The following is a 7,499-nucleotide window of genomic DNA, read 5'->3' on the forward strand; positions in this document are numbered from 1 at the left end:
AAACAAGCTAAATTTTAAAGCCGGCACTAATTTAGATATTTCAATGATTCGTTCGCTGGCCGCGAAAAACCAGCTACAATAGCTAAAATCGCACTCGTTTCTTTGGGATTGGGGAGCATCTCGTTTGGCGTCGCTAAAACAAAAATATAGATGTCGCAACGCCGGCAGCATGTAAACTAAATCCGTTGGGTTTTACTTGCAAATAGCTAACACGTTGGTAGAACGTAACGTTAGACAGCTCAGTATGGTAAAATTTAGCATGTCGGAACCCTCTTACTTCACTTCCATTTCCAACATCCTACGTTCATGCCGGCAGCCACTTCGCTCCCTGCTGTCCAATATGCTCTTCCCCGCCCACGCCATAGTCAACCGTCTCCTTTGCAACTTTTGTCATGTCGGTCTTGCGTGTAGTCGCAGTGCTTCTCCCTCTGAGGAGAACAAGAGCGCAATTCCCAGCTTCGGTGACAGGCCATAGAGGATCGAACAGCTACGTCTGGCGTTCCGTGTACACTACATGCAACTAGCATTATTCCGCTAGTGGTGATGGCGGTAGTACTACTGTTGCTGCTTCTGGTGCCAATAGTCCCAGAGAGCTGGCTCCTTTTTTTCCGGTGTTTGCCTGCTCTTATTCGTAATCGATAATAGCCATACGGTCGACTACTACGGCAACTAGCAGTTATCGCTGTACATAGCGTACAACATACGTGTGCAAGTTTGTTCGCTTTTGCAATTGACTTGCACACGAAATTGACAGATATGGAGATATGGACTCTTAGATATGCGTATGTACATAGTTTATAAAAACTGACTCGCGGATTTCGGAGGCTACGTATAGCTGTGCTTCGCCTGTGGTCACTTGGGCCACAATAAAGCTCAGTCGGAAACTAGTAACGCTCGTCAGAGTTCCACTAAGTATGCGCCCCATTGCACATGTTTTAGACCTTCCTTCAAGATTATGCGTGGCCACTTCACAGGCAAAGACCGGAATCTGACGTAAAGTTGCTACCGTCCTTAAGGGCTCAGTACTATCCGTGACTCGATTTTTAGGTTGACCTTTCGGCTATATATGACGAGCTGTTCTGGAAACCTGAAAGTCGTCTTATTGAGTGAACGACAAAACATAGATTGTAATATTGCGTGAAGGCAATTGAGTGAGACTCAGCTACGGTTATAGACGCGGACGTTTAATCCCCCGCTTATACAGTCGCACCCAATAAATGTAGTTTCGAAGTCTTATGTCAAACACTTGATCCCATAAGTTAATGGGAAATTGCCGCCTTCGGAAACAAAAGTGAAACGGTCGAAAAGTTTTCTCGGCATGGTATCAATCTAATAAGTTAGTGTTTCCTTTTGAACAAATAGTGATGGTTGATGGTATGAACGAGACACGCTGCTTGCGCGTTTGTTACAACTGTGCAATATGGCCGAGACAAAACATGTTTCGCAATCGGTAACGTACAGGAGTATATAGGATATGACTATGCACGCCGTATCATCGAGCTTTGATTGATTGATTGAAATGGGCAAATGCATAGAAGCCAAGACTACTGCCGCTTCGCCAAGCAAGGCCTACAATACCTCGTTTCGTAACAAACCTATTTTGCGTTCCGAATATACGTACGACGTCCTATGTGCACTAATTAGATTTGTTTTAGCTTTTGACACCAATAGGTTGGTTTACGTCGTCTAACCAGCGTAAATATCATTACGCGCTATTCGTGCTTGTATATTCAAAGTAGCTTGTCGTTCTGTTATAGATATTTCTGGCTATCGCGAAAATGTCCCCGTTGAAGAAAGGAAATGACAAAAATTCTCGTCGAAACCTATTACAATTTTCGCTGTTACCGGCCGAAGATATAGTCTGTCTACTAGGAATTTTGTAGTTTTGAATTTTTTTTTCTTAAATATAAACGTCCATACAGCTAATCTTGCCCCTGCGTTCTTACTTAATAAAAAGCCACGTTAATAAAGAAGGGTTGGCGACCTTCATGCCTGCCGATTCCTATATGCGTTGACCTAAAGAACACAAATCTTTAAAACTGCCAGTTTTTTGTTCACATACACACTTTAGGCCATACAAAAGACATATCTTTTGATCTCTGAAAGCTTACTATATATTCAACCAGGATATAGTCTGCGGACGGCGAACTCTCTTTCGCTCTCTTTTATAAAGCATTTTTTAGCAAGTACCAAACCGGCATCGAGCCTCTTCTCTTACACGTAAATCGGATGAGGTGCAAGAAACTAGATGCACAATTATTTGCCTATCAGCATTCAAGTGAGTAGCCGAAGGCTAGACAAGATCAACCTAGATCAAACTTTTTTCTTCTCGTTTGCCCCTTCCACCTGAATCTGTAGCTGCTGCTATTTCGAAGCGTTTTCTATCATACATAAAAAAAATCGACATTTATTCTATTCTATTCTAATTGTTGAATTTTGACGAAATACGATATATGTTTTACAACTATTGTTTGCCATTATTGTAGTTTTATTATGGTGCATATACTTTTGCAGACTAACAGCTCTTACGGTATCAATTTGTCTTCTCAACATAGCTGACGAAAGAACGGCCGTTTCAAACATATTAGATGAAATAGCGAAATAGGGCGTATATAAAGACTTATCAAACGAATTTGATTATGCCGTCTAATGCGTCTCTAAATGAGTCCCTTGACATTACATTGGAGATTTAGAGTGGATTTGGACTATTGGGCTTATTACGTGAAATTCGGATGAATGATAGATCTGACGAAGTTTAAGTAGGAAATAAACTTCAGTAATAAATCAAATGTAACAATAACGGATAACGTATATTTCTCAAAGCGCATTGCAGTGTCATATATTTTATGAGTGAAATTTCCCTGTTTGAGTCTCAGCACACAAATGATGCCATTAAATTGGCTTTGATTCTTTTGGGATTTGCCTGGAGTGGGTGTATTCGTTAGTCATTTGATCCTCGAAAGGCCTTGTGGAAGGAGGTAATTTAACGTCTAGCCCAACATTATTAATGGGGATCTAATAAGAATTCATTCATATACCCAGAGGGCGTGCGCCTCCCTGCTGAGGCCATTTTCAAAAGACCTATTCTGCTTCGACAGATATTTTGTCGGGTCGGCCGTTGACCGCTCATTCAACGCACATCAGTACAAATTCATCAACTATCGCGATCATTCTTAGATAGTCATAAATAAATATTGTGCAGAGTTTATGACCGTTTTTTCCAAACATTTTAACATATCCTCAATCCAACCGTTTATATTTAACGGTATTATATCAGACGAACATACTCGATCAGTTTTATCCTGGACTATAATCAAGTGTTCAGTTATTTGACCTCCCATAATAATTCGCGCCTAAGATATAAAACGCTGCTTTTGCAGAGGAACAAACATCTGCCGACTCTATCCTAACAAACTCTCATGAATTTATACTTGCTTAGATCTAAATAAAACTTCAAGGTATGCCTACGTGACTATATTACAGTGATATACTAGCCAAGAGTATTTATACTTGTTCGATTACGTGGGCCAGAATCATTTCAATTATATATATATATATATATATTTTTTTTTTCTCTACACATCGCATCTTGTGCAAATAATAAGATCTACCACAAGTTTTTCTTTCCACAACAGTTTTTTTTTTTTTTTTTTAGTAGAAAATGAATCAATAATCTAGTGCGCTGCTTTTCGCATGCAAAAGGGATAAAGCATCTGATAGTCTAAATCAAATGTGAGTGCTCTATTTAAAAAGTTTGACACTCAAACACCAAACACCCTAACGGCATGGCAATCGTTGAAACCTAGTTATAATAGCTACATAAAACTGATCTATTTAAACGTTACACAGCAGCTCATTATTAATCATTGAACGTATTTTATGGAATTGTATAGGTGTGTGCACGATAAGTCCGAGTAAGTATCGACTCCATATCGAGTTCTTGAAGGACATGTGGGGTGTACATAGTAGAACCTATGGGTCGATTTCTTCAGACGTATATAAATATTAGGGCTAACGCCGCTTTACCTGAGTCTTGCTTCACACTTTTTTTTTTATATATATATTTAGCTAAACTGTACAGTAACCTGCTATAAATGACGTCTAATATAATATAACGTAATGATTCATTTTTATTTGCATATTAGTTTGTTTTAAAACAGTACGTACGCACCCCGTTTTTGCTTTCTCAGAGTCCAGACTATTCCCGGCGCACATGTCAATCATTGCCTGCGATATATATCGCTACTATTCTATGCGTGACAGTCTATCTACCGTTAAATGACAGATTGTTTAGACCGGCAGCACTAACGTAATATATTTATTTTCTCTTTGAACTATGCAGGCTGATTCAGATACAGTTGCTTGTTATGATGTGAAGTCTCTGAATAAGAAGGGAGCAACCCAGTAGATCCCAGTTCGTGCGGTATAAACAACATCTGACTCATCTTGTCGACTTTGTCGCCCGGTAACGTGACGAGAGACACAGAGGCCGATTTGCAATCAAATTAACACATTCATTATCTAGCTTCCATCGAGCCCATTCGCCCGCTAACAGCTTAGTCGATGCCGTCTCGACCCAAAACCGCCATTGGACGCTTCTTAAATTTCGATACCTTGTGTGACACTCTCCTAAAGAATAGTGGATCGTCCACAATGAACGCTGAATGACAGAGAGGGAGAGCCAACGCGCTTTCATTGAAAACAATAATATACATTGGAAAAAACCAATGCAAATCCGACCAGACTCTGTCTCATTGATTATTTGCGCAGGCTTGCTACATACATGAGGTGAAGCGAACGATCGGTATCTGCGTGTTACATTTTACGCTGAAGAGAGCTTGTATAATCGTTGAGGCCTGCTAATTATATTTTGTTTTTTTCTGCTTCAGATGTGTGCTTCCAATATACGCTGTGATGATCCCGTCAATCGTATTGCATATCAGAATGTATCGTATTTAGTGGTATCCACTTATCTATTATGGGCCGAAGAAATACTACACATGGTCATATTCTACAAAGCCAGAGAGTTAAGCCAAGATCGTCTTTTTAGTTTAATCGAAATAATACACTAAATATATCGGTGGACTAAAGACATAAAAATCTTACGACGTTGTAGTATTGAAATAGTGTTGAAATAAAACGTTAAACGACAGACGCCATAGACAAAGGTTGCGTATGATAAATGCTACATAATGCTTACTTAGTCATTATTACTTGAACTACCATTACCTGCATCTGGTTATCATCCGCTAAAGATTAGCAGCGGTGTTAAAAGCACGTATCGCATAGCGTATCGCATTCATTTGAAGACACGAAACAAATGCATGCCTCAGTGATGAGTGATTAATATATATGTATTATACTGCCCTATACCTTCATCCCGATTGACACTGCAGTAGCGTGTAACTTCTCTCACATCCCACTTCGTCCTCGGATCATCTTTGTCACAGTTTAATTTTTTTTCATTTTACTTCAGAATATACATTATCTTCTGGTATTTTTTCGAAGTTCGTAAAAATCTTACACTCACTGCTCTGGCACAATTCATTATAGTCATTCCTCTTCAAAATCGTTCACAGCATTTTCGTGTCGTAAAATCCAGAGCCCCTTTTTGCCCAGTTTTTCAGTGCGTTCCCAACGTACCTGCGAGACGTTTTTAGACTTGCGACAGCTATCATTGGGCTGTGAAGCTTGACTTGAACAAGTTTTCTATTGCGTCGGAAGGTTAAAATTGGGAGGCCATACCCACAGTGTGACCGAGTGAAGTTCGCGCGGGTGACCGCAAATACAAGAACTCAGAACGCAGCGTGTAGAACGTTGACTGTTGAAGAAACGAAGTTAAACGTCTTAAAATGGACAAAATATTGGCAAAAACGATACTGGAACGAACGTTACTGAATGGCGCAGGAGCCCACTTTCCGCCACTTGGTTCAATGCGAACGACGAGAGGGCTTTCTGAAAAGTGGGCGGTAATTCTTAGAAGACGAAAAACCCAGATTGGTTCTAATGTTCATCGTTTCATTCATGCAGGGACCAGTCGTTTTTCCCGTCGTCTCGCAGGTGGACCTCTGTACCTATCACGTGGCTACAAAAATCCATTTAGTCAGACGCTAGCAAAAAACAAATCTTAACTAAATAAAAATCAAATAATCAATTTGAAATTTGAAGGAGGGCTTTAGGTCTAGAAGTTTGTAGATTTCTTACAAGGAAGTGTTGCTATATCTTAATAAGTAAGGTTTTTGCTCGGGACCTTACATGTCTGATACCATGGGACATAAACAGCGTTTAAATGATTATTCAGAATATTTATTAAGCTGTTAATATAAAAAAATAAAACCACTTGATTGACCACTATAGTTGTGGTAGTTCCATTTAAGACTCGTACTAATGCTATAGCATTATAAGATAGTATTAATAAAGAAATGGTATCAAGATGTTACTGATTCAATCCAATCCTTGTGCCAATAATTTATCTTGTAATAAGAATTTTCTATTATTTTAAGCGATGCAAAATGAAAACTCTCTAATTATCATACGACTTTTCCTTATATATATATATATATATATCTGCGAAAATGCGCAGACTTTTGTGGTAATCAGAATTGCTAGACGTACCGCAAGACAAGATGTCAAAATGTTGAAATTTAAAAAAAAAACTTCAAAGTAACGATGAGACAGTAATCAATAAAAACACGAGGTTTTTGACCGTTCTAACAATTTAAGGCAAACAATGCTCGAAAAATTCCTGCTTCTAAATAATTAAGATGTTATCATTTTCAACACCTGAAATACGCATATATTAAGCGTAGATGTAGATCTGTCCTTTGGCTTTCTTATTTATATGTGCCGATGAAAAATCGTGCAAGTAAGTGACGAGGTCTTCTATACTTTTCAACGTAATCACACGTGCTGTGTAGTACATTTTTTCACGCTGACATGTAGACTATAAAATACTAACCTCAAATATATGTTTTAGTTTGTGGATGGAAATATCAACAATGGTATTTTCGTGCCCTAGATTTCTATAATCAGCCGTGCGCTCTTCTACTGATTAAACAATGGTTTTAAGTACATAAATGAAAAATGTAGAAAAGTGTCCTTCAATTAAACAGTTCAGTATAATCTTAGTTTAAACGCAACGATCTTTTTTTGAACGCTCGGCCTAGTAACTATTCTTTCTCTGTTGTGTTTTTTTTTTTTTGGAATCGTGACGTTCGCTGTGAAAGTTTACTATGTATTATTGAAAAAAAGATCTATCATTAAGGCTAAGAAAATATGTAACTTACTCTTTCGGACCAACTAGTCGGAACCAAAAGTCGGAATAAGACAAAGCAAAAACCACATTTCTATTCTACTTCAATTCAAAGCTTTTCAAATTGAAACCGTACGGCTCTCTGAGCTAGCTAAAAACGTTTGTCAAACAGTTATGTATCATGTTTATTATGTTGGCTTGATGAAACACTCGTTCTGTCAGGGCAGCTCACGCGAGGTAGATACTT

The 7,499-nt window shown here is 38.6% G+C and overlaps 1 long non-coding RNA gene across 3 annotated transcripts; it reads left to right on the forward strand.

The window, feature by feature from the left end:
- The first annotated feature begins 347 nt into the window (after positions 1-347).
- On the forward strand, positions 348-6,649 carry LOC147757201 (uncharacterized). Of its 3 annotated transcripts, none has more exons than XR_015324308.1 (3): positions 348-1,671; positions 4,343-4,465; positions 4,890-6,649. It is a non-coding gene; the product is annotated as an uncharacterized LOC147757201 (long non-coding RNA). The 3 variants fall into 3 exon arrangements; XR_015324309.1 differs by having other exon boundaries at positions 348-1,617; XR_015324310.1 differs by having other exon boundaries at positions 348-1,450; positions 4,890-6,648.
- Positions 6,650-7,499: the final 850 nt, after the last annotated feature.

The sequence above is a fragment of the Varroa destructor genome, unplaced genomic scaffold, assembly GCF_002443255.2.
Source record: "Varroa destructor unplaced genomic scaffold, Vdes_3.0 BEIS01000003.1, whole genome shotgun sequence".
Lineage (NCBI taxonomy): Eukaryota > Metazoa > Arthropoda > Arachnida > Mesostigmata > Varroidae > Varroa > Varroa destructor.